Here is a 9,404-nt window from a genome sequence, read left to right as displayed (position 1 = left end):
ACGGGAACGTTCCAAGGGGTCAACCCGGGGAGGAGCCAGCCGAAGGGGAAGGTTACGCTGCCCGTGACGTTTGGAGGTGAGCTAAACTATAGGACGGAGAGGATTGTCTTTGATGTAGCCAAGATCCCCTCGCCTTACAACGGGATCCTTGGTCGCCCGGCGCTAGCCGAGTTCATGGCGGCCTCTCACTACGCCTACAACACGCTGAAGATGCTCGGGCCGATGAACATCATCACTGTCCCCTCTGACAGGAAAGACGCATTGATTTGCGCCGACCAACTCTACCGGGAAGCAGTTGCTGCAGCTACCGCCAAGGTACCTGCTCCTGCCGTTAGCTCCACCGGCAAGAGCAAGAAAGCCAGAGTTGCACCACCAGAGACCAAGAGGGTGCCCGTCAAGGAGGACGGCACGGGAGGAGCTTTCACCATAAGCCCCTCCCTTGATAGCAAATAGGAAGGCGAGCTCGTCGCTTTCCTGCGGGCGAATGTCGATGTGTTTGCGTGGCAAGCCTCCGACATCCCCGTCGTTCCCAGGGAAGTGATTGAGCACCACCTTGTTGTTTGTCCTCATGCGCGGCCCGTCAAGCAGAAGGTCAGGAAGCAAGCTCTGGAAAGGCAAGAATTCATCACGGAAGAGATCAGAAAGCTATAAGCAGCAGGCTTGGTGAGGGGGGTACTCCACCCAACGTGGTTGGCCAATCCGGTAGTGGTGCGCAAGGCAAATGGGAAGTCGAGGCTGTGTATTGATTACACTGATATCAATAAGGCTTGTCCAAAAGACCCCTTCTCGTTACCGCGCATCGACCAGATTGTTGAATCTATGGCTGGGTGTGATTTGTTGTCCTTCCTCGACGCCTACTTCGGATATCATCAGATCTTCATGTCAAAGGAAGATGAAGAAAAGACAGCATTCATCACCCCATGTGGTATGTATTGCTTTTTACAGATGCCTTTTGGGTTGAAGAGTGCTGGATCGACTTTTGTAAGGGCGGTCCAAATTGGTTTTGAGCCCCAGCTCCATAGAAATATGGAAGCATATATGGATGACATAGTGGTCAAAACCAAGGACAAGGCAACACTGGTGCAGGATTTGGAGGAAACATTCACAAACCTGCGCAAGATCAATCTCAAGTTGAACCCTGAGAAGTGTGTTTTTGGCGTGTCTTCTGGCAAGCTTCTCGGGTTCTTCGTGTCACAGTGCGGGATAGAGGCGAATCCCGACAAGATCAAGGCCATCAAGCAGATCGAGGCACCTAAGCGGATCAAGGATGTGCGTCGTCTCACTGGTTGTGTTTCCGCCATGAGCAGATTCATCTCCAGGTCCGCTGAGCGTGCCCTTCCCTTTTTCAAAATTTTGAAAAAGGCGGACCCAATGGAGTGGACCCCAGAGGCCGAGGCAGCACTGCAAGACTTGAAGAAGTACCTCTCCTCTACGCCCATACTGGTCGTGCCTAAGCCACATGAGCCGTTGATGCTGTATCTAGCGGCGACGAATCAAGTGGTTAGTGCCGCACTAGTGGCGCAGAGGGAGGTTGACAAGAATACCGAAGTGGCAGTGGACCTTGTGGGTGTCGAGCCAGGGCTCCCCCTGGCAGGACTTGATCCTGGCAGGATGGGGCACCCGGCAGAGTCTGATGCCCGCGAGAGAGGACCCACACAACTAGGTGAAGTGGTGCAGAAGAAGAAGATGATGCAGCACCCAGTTTACTTTGTCAGCTCCCTCTTGCAGGGGGCTAGGTCAAGGTATTCTGGTGTGTAGAAATTGCTCTTCGGCCTCCTTATGGCCTCGAGGAAGCTGCGTCATTACTTCCAAGTGCACGAGATCACTGTTGTTACCCGCCCCCCATTGCAACGGATACTGCATAACCCAGATGTAACGGGGAGGATTGTGGAGTGGGCCTTGGAGCTGTCAAGTTTTGGCCTAAAGTTTGAGAGTACCTCAACAATCTAGAGCAGAGTTTTGGCAGAGTTTGTTGCGGAATGGACCTCAACGCCCGACGAAGAGGACCAGGAGACCACTCTCCCCGGCAAGGAGTCAAGCCGCAACTGGGTTATGTACTTTGATGGGGCTTCCTCGCTACAAGGCGCCGGTGCTGGTGTGCTGCTTGTCGCACCCACTGGGGAGCACCTCAAGTATGTCATCCAGATGCACTTTCCCAGGGAGATGTCAACAAACAACACTGCCGAGTACGAGGGATTGCTTGCCGGTCTTAGGATCGCGGCAGACCTCGGAGTCAAAAAGCTCATTGTCAGAGGTGATTCACAACTTGTCGTCAGGCAAGTTAATAAGGATTATCAGAGTCCGTTGATGGAGTCCTACGTGGATGAGGTGAGGAAGCTGGAGGAGCGTTTTGATGGTATACAGGCGGAGCACGTTCCCCGGATGGAGAACGAGATCGCCGACTACCTGTCAAAGCGCGTTGTCTTCAAACTACCTGTGGAACTAGGTACCTTTGTTCTTCGGCTGACTCAGCCATCCGTGGAACCATCAACAGAGCAGAACAAGCGAAAGAAATAAGGCCCCGGCAAGTATTTTCCCACCGAGCTCCCTGGAGCCACCGGCAAGGATGCTGTCGGGGAAACTGAGCCTGCCGCAGGACCACCGACTTCGGCAGGGTGCCAAGCCCTGGCTGTAGAGACGGCAGCTCCCATGGCAGAGGAGATGCCTTTAGTCCTTGCCGTTGAGCCTCGGGCTCCGGCATGGGCACAGCATACCGTTCGATTCCTTTAAACAGGGGAACTTCCTGAGGAGCAGGAAGAAGCGGAGAGAGTGGCCCGTTGGTCTTCCCTGTATCAGTTCATTAACGATGTTCTGTACAGAAAAAGGCCAAACAGTGTCAAGCTAAGATGCATTCCCCAGGAGGAAGGACTGGAGCTGCTGGTAGAAATACACGGGGGCATATGTGGCTCCCACATAGGGTCGAGGGCCCTTGCTGGCAAGGCTTTCCGGCAGGGTTTCTTTTGGCCCATTGCCCTCCAGGATGCAATGGCACTAGTAACCTAGTGTGAAGCGTGCCAGTTCCATTTGAAGAAGCTTCATCAACCAGCTCAATCCCTTCAAACCATCCCTCTCTCCTGGCCCTTCTCGGTGTGGGGGCTCGACATATTGGGCCCTTTCCTTCGTGTCATCGGGGGCTTTGAGTACTTGTACGTTGCAATCGACAAGTTCACAGAGTGGCCAGAGGTGGAAGCAGTGAGGAAGGTGACAGCGTAGTCAGCCATCAAGTTCTTCAAGGGGCTAGTTTGCCGTTTTGGTGTACCCAACAGGATCATCACCGACAACGGCACACAGTTCACAAGCCACGCCTTCATGCAGTACATTGAGGATCTCGGCAGCAAGGTCTGTTTCGCTTCCGTGGCACAACCACGGAGCAACGGCCAAGCGGAGAGAGCGAATGCTGAAGTTTTGCGAGGCTTAAGGATGAAGACTTTTGACAGGCTGCACGAGAGTGGAAGGCGCTGGATTGACGAGTTGCCAGCGGTTCTTTGGTCGATCAGGATGACGCCAAATTGAGCCATCGGCCATACACCCTTTGCCCTGGTCTACGGGGCAGAAGCAGTTCTCCCCATGGAACTCATATACGGGTCACCTCAAGCGCTCGCTTATGATGAGCTTGAGCAAGAGCGATTGCGGCAAGATGACGCAACGTTCCTTGAGGAAGATCGTCTCCGGGCGATTGTGAGAGAAGCACGCTACCAGCAGGCCTTGTGTCGCTACCATAGCCGTAAGGTTCATGCCCGGAGCTTTGAGGAAGGCGACCTTGTTCTTCGGCACGTTCAGTTGGCCAAGAATTCCAACAAGTTGACGCCAAAGTGGGAAGGCCCTTATCGGGTAACACGAGTCACCAGGCCTGGTGCAGTCCACTTGGAGACCGAAGATGCCATTCCAGTGAGCAACTCCTGGAACATCGAGCATCTTCGCAAGTTTTACCCATAAGGCGCAGCTACCGGGCCCCCCGGCAAGCCACCTTTTGTACAAGCCTTGTCGGCAAGGCATGTAACCCTCTGTACAAAGCCAGGCACAGACCCTGAGCATAAATAAATGAAGCACTGGCGCCCTAAGTTATAGCATCGACAAGGCATGTAACCCTCTGTACAAAGCCAGGCGCAGACCCTGAGCATAAATAAATGAAGCGCTGGCGCCCTAAGTTATAGCATGCATGCTAGATTAAGTCCTTCCCTTGGTTAGGGTTGATAGTGCTTAGTGGCGACTAACCCCTAGCATAGAGGTCGAGTTTGCGTCATTTTGTTCCTATCTATCCTCTTTGGTGCGTAGGGTACACGAATGTTTCCGCCAAACCAAGTGGAAGGAAGAGAACAAGCTGGCGCTCCGGACCCGGCAAGCCAAGCTTGCCGAGGGCTAAAGACACGAGGGTCCACCCATGGCAAGTCACGGTTGCCGGGGGCTGCAGATTCAGATAAGTTTTCCTATTCCCTGTCATGCATTTCCATATAAAGCTTGGGACATATGGAACCTCGTTTTGTTCCAAAGTTGCCGTGCTCCCCTCGTTCCTATCACCCAAGAGCTTCTTGGTTCGGAATATGGTTGTAGCCGCGGCGGCAAGGAAGCAAGCGTAGGGCCCACCCCCACTTCGTCCTTGCCTCCGCCAAAGGCGTATGTATGGATGAACGGAGTGGGGGAACGGCAAGGCCTGCTGCCGGGCTGTGGTGTTTATATTAAAAATAACAAGGATTTGTTCCTTGGTATGGGTTTTTGTTCACACACACACACACAAAACCCGGCAAGCCCCCTTTTCCATTAATACGTTCCATACAGGTACAGTTGTATGGAATATAAACATGAACAGGAAGATTACATGTTTTATGATGCGGAGCATCCCACGTTCATCCCCATGTACACTCCGACTACTCTCCAAGCCCCAAGAGGACATATGACGAGACCTCAAACATACGCCATTGGACACAAGGTGAATTCACTCCTCTTCGAACTGTCACTTTCCACGTGTGAGACATGGCTACTACCTCATGCATGGACCTTGCCCATACTCAGGTACAACCGAGATGACCATGAAGAATCAAAGGACCAAGGCCAAGCATGGAAGAGGAGAAGGAAGAAGAGCCAGCTGCTACAGGCCCCGGACATCCGGCCCCAGCCCGGGCATCCGGCCCTTCCCGCAAGCCCGGACATCCGGCCACAGCCCAGACATCCGGCGCGCATCACAGAACGCGTCCAGAAGCTGAACCCCGTCAGCCCGGACATCCGGCCAGAGGCCCGGACATCTGGCTCTTCCCGAGCCGCCGGCCATTCGGCCCCCAGCCCGGACATCCGGACCCCGCCTGTCCATAGAGCAACCGCAGGGCACCCAGGCCAGCCCGGACATCCGGCCTCCCAACCCGGACATCCGGCCCGTCGCGAAGCCCCAGACATCTGGCCCCCAACCCGGACATCCGGCGCCTGTCTGCGCACAGTGAACGGGCCAAGGGCCCATGTATCCCTCTCACTTACCCCTTCGTGGCCAAGGCCTATATATACTCCACCACCTCCTCCTAGTTAGGGTTAGCATTGGTTTAGCTCATATTTTGTGTGAGAGCCTTGCTCATCCACTTGGTTACTTCTCCTCGGAGCTCACGACCTCTTCGGAGAAGATCCCCCAAGCGGATTCAAGATCCCTTCAAGGGAAGACCCCCAAGACCTCATCACGGAGAAGATCGGTTACTATTGTATCTTACCTTTGTTGATTTTGGATCATGTGTTACCTTATGCTTTCGGTGATCTAGCACTCGTGTGATTGATTCTGTGTCGGTTGAGTGTTTCTCTCATTTTTCCCCGTGATCCCCTTTGTTTTCTTCCGCTCGTTCTTCGTGTCTCCCCGTAGGATCCACTCCAAACGTGAAAGATCGGCCCCTAGGGTTCCGCCATACATCATCTTGGATCAGAGCCAGCTTGCTACATCATCTTGGTATCATGAGTCACGTTGATCACGTTTTTGGAGCCCCTACCTCGTGTTTTCTAGCTTGATTTTGTTGATTTCGTCCTAAATCCGAAAATCCCCACCAAAAATAGCCCCAATTTTTTTGTGATTTGTTGGTTTGATGATGTTTTGTTGATTTTGATCCGTGGTTTTGCTTGGTTTCAACTGGATCTAGCATCTCCCCAAGTTTCCCCACTTTCCATCCACGAAATCTCCGCAATTTTGCCCCCGAAATCATCAATTTCCGCCCCCAAAATCGAGTTCCTCGAGGTCATCCTCGGATAGGGAGCCCGGACATCTGGCCCGACCAGCGGACATCCGGCCTGCCCGGACATCCGGCCCCTGGAGCGCATTTTTGCGCAAGTTTCTGGACATCAGGTCCCGGACATCCGGCCAAACCCCCGGATGTCCGCCAGCTGTCATTTCAGCCTCCCGTGTTTCACCGTTTCGGCCATAACTAATTCATCCGGAGTCCGATTTTCGCGTTCTTTAGCTCGTTTTGAAGCTCTTGACATCCCCCTTCCCACAAAAATACCACCAACATCATTTGACTCCATCAAATTTTGTGAATATTGGCATCTTTGCCTAGGGACACCACCATATCATCCGCATAGCCACCACCGACTTCCGCAACCTAACCCAATTTGTTCCCTATAGCATTAGTGGTTGTTTCAGTTGTGATTCGAGTCTCCTAAGGTGTTTCGGCTACTTAGGGACGATTACTTCTTCATCAACCACCACCACTTCCTTATAGGATTGCCCACCATACGCTTCCACCAACCCCAACTTAACCCAATTTTGTTTGAGTTGTGGCTTGTGTCTCCTAAGGTGTTTCGGCTACTTAGGGACGACAACTTTAACTCCAACACGTGTATAGCCCATCATTCCACTTCCGCATTGCCAAGTGCAAACCACCACCGCTTTCCGCTACCACCATTTTGACATTTGACGTTTGAGATTTTGAGTTCGCGGTTTTTTCGTTTCCTAAGGTGTTTCGGCTACTTAGGGACGAGACTCCATCATCTTGGTTTCTACATCAAGAACACCGCCACTCATCATCGCCAAGGACGGTAACCTCCATATCATCTTGGTAGCATGGTACCCCTCCATTGTATATCCCCCTTGCCATTGCATTGTTAACCCCTAGCCTTATTTTTGTGTTACTTGCCTATCGAGACTAGCCATTTGAGTATTGCCGGCAACGTTCCTTGTGCACATTATTGATCATACTTCCCATAGCATACATACCATATCATCGTGGTGCATATATTGGTATCATATCTTGTGTCACAAGTTTGTTCCCGCATATATGCAATTGCTATCTTAGTTTGTGCATTGTGCAAAAGTTGGCCATACAAAAAAAGAATAAAGCTTTTAAGCAAAAGAGAAGAGAGCAAAGAAGCTTGTAAGCAAGTGCCATAGCATCATACCACATTGCATATAAGATTGTCACATCCGATCATCTTGGATCATCTTGGGAGAAACACCGGGAACCATACATACATAGCATACTTGGGATAAAAGTTTATCCATTTTGCATCTTATAGGTTGTGCACAAGTGTCGTATCCGCCTATTGAGCAATCGTGCTAGCGTCTCTCTTGAGTTGTGCAACACGAGCGTTTTCCGTAGATTCCACATTTTGTGCTCATTCCTTGGTTGCACGACCCCATTTATCTATCCGTGTGTGTGTTTCCGTGTGCCACATATTGCTATTGGTCCATTTGTTTCACTTGCGAATTTGTGAATCTCTTTCAACATTATTGACTCTTGCTAACATTTTGCATCAAATTTTTGTGCCACTATCCTCACCGAGCTCCTCCATAAGCTTTACTTGTGTAGGTGTGAGAACCGACAAGGATTGGTATCAATAGTGCTATTTCATTGTCCGCATTTGAGTGAACTTGATTCATTGTCAACATCGGTCAAGGTACATTGGTATAAGTTCTTCTCTTTCTCCCACTCATATTTGCTCGAGTCTTGTGATGGATAGGCAAGGCATTTCCTCTCCGGTCTATGACAACAACGACGGCGTGAACAACTACATCACCAAAGCGTCACTCTTTGATCTACAACAACAAATACAAGGCGCACAATCAAGATTGCGAGAGCACATCGAGAAGAAGCTTTCCACACATAAAGAGGAGCAAGATGCAAGGATGGAGGAGATTAGAGCCTTGATCAAATCTACTTCCCCTTCATCATCCTCAAGGCGGCGATATTCAAGCCACTAGTCTTCGGAGCGCGAAAACGATGCAAGCGCAAGTCGTCCAAGTCAACATCTACATGGCGACCACCATCACGTTCGTGATCCACGTCGTCATGAAGGGCAAGTCACCTTCAAGCATCATGTGCACGACGACAAACACCTATGAGCTCAAGCACGACGACGACATCATCATCATGAAGATGCTCCACAAGCGCAAATGCAAAAGTCCCAACAAGCCCTACTTCACGCCAAGTCCAAGCTTCATGAGCAAAAGAGAAGACCGTGAGACGAGCACCACCAAGACGGAGCTACGATTACAACAACAACTTCGGCATCTTCGCCAAGTGCTATCAAGGCATCTTCGCCTTTGGACGTACGGCATCTTCGCCTACTTCCCACGTGTACGCCTACATCGACTTCATCAAGTCCAAGGCGACTACCTACGAGCGAGGGCGACACTTCCATCTTTGGAAGCCCCTCAAGGAAGATGGCCGAGCATGGAAAACTCCCTTCGGTCATGGAGACGAGCAACGAGGTGCCACATCATATGGGCCTCCCACACCAAGACGGTGACAAGACGGTCGAGCAAGGGCCATCCCCTTCGACTACGGAGACGAGCGCGAACCTCTTCAACAACATGAAGACAGCGCCCATATTGGACTCGTACTCCGAGTCAAGCTACGCGACCGCGCATGGAGACATTTGCACCTACATCTCTCCGACACCCACATATGTCGAGATGCCCCATTTGTCATGTGAGGAGAGCCACCACCCCATGAGAGAGATGAGTGACTCCACCATATGTGACATTGAGAGCATTTCCTTTGAGAGGATGAGTGTGACCACCACTAGCCCCACACATGAGATCATGCCACACATCCTATGTGAGGTTGAGCGCCATTTGAGTGACTCCACCAACCATATGAGTGAGAGCATCCATGAGGGAGTGAATGAACCACAACACTTAGTGAGTGAGGTAGTTGACACGGCATGTGAGGCCACCATGATTTCTAACGACTTAACCTCTACTCCTAGTGTGTTTTCTTCTTTGGTGCTAGGTCTCCTACATGACGACATGCCTATACCTGACGAGTCCATCCCTCCAATGGAAAACCGATGGCCATGGTGGATAATGATGCACCCCCCACATGGTTCCATCAAGATGAAGATGACAACGAGTGGATTTTCAACACCTCACCTACAACACGTGAGCGACGCTCCAAAGGTAACATAGGTGATGGTGCTTCTCTTGTCCCACTAGTGGA

The sequence above is a fragment of the Triticum aestivum genome, chromosome 7B (assembly GCF_018294505.1).
Source record: "Triticum aestivum cultivar Chinese Spring chromosome 7B, IWGSC CS RefSeq v2.1, whole genome shotgun sequence".
Lineage (NCBI taxonomy): Eukaryota > Viridiplantae > Streptophyta > Magnoliopsida > Poales > Poaceae > Triticum > Triticum aestivum.
The sequence above is the reverse complement of the archived record's forward strand: the minus strand, read 5'-3'. Positions refer to the sequence as shown.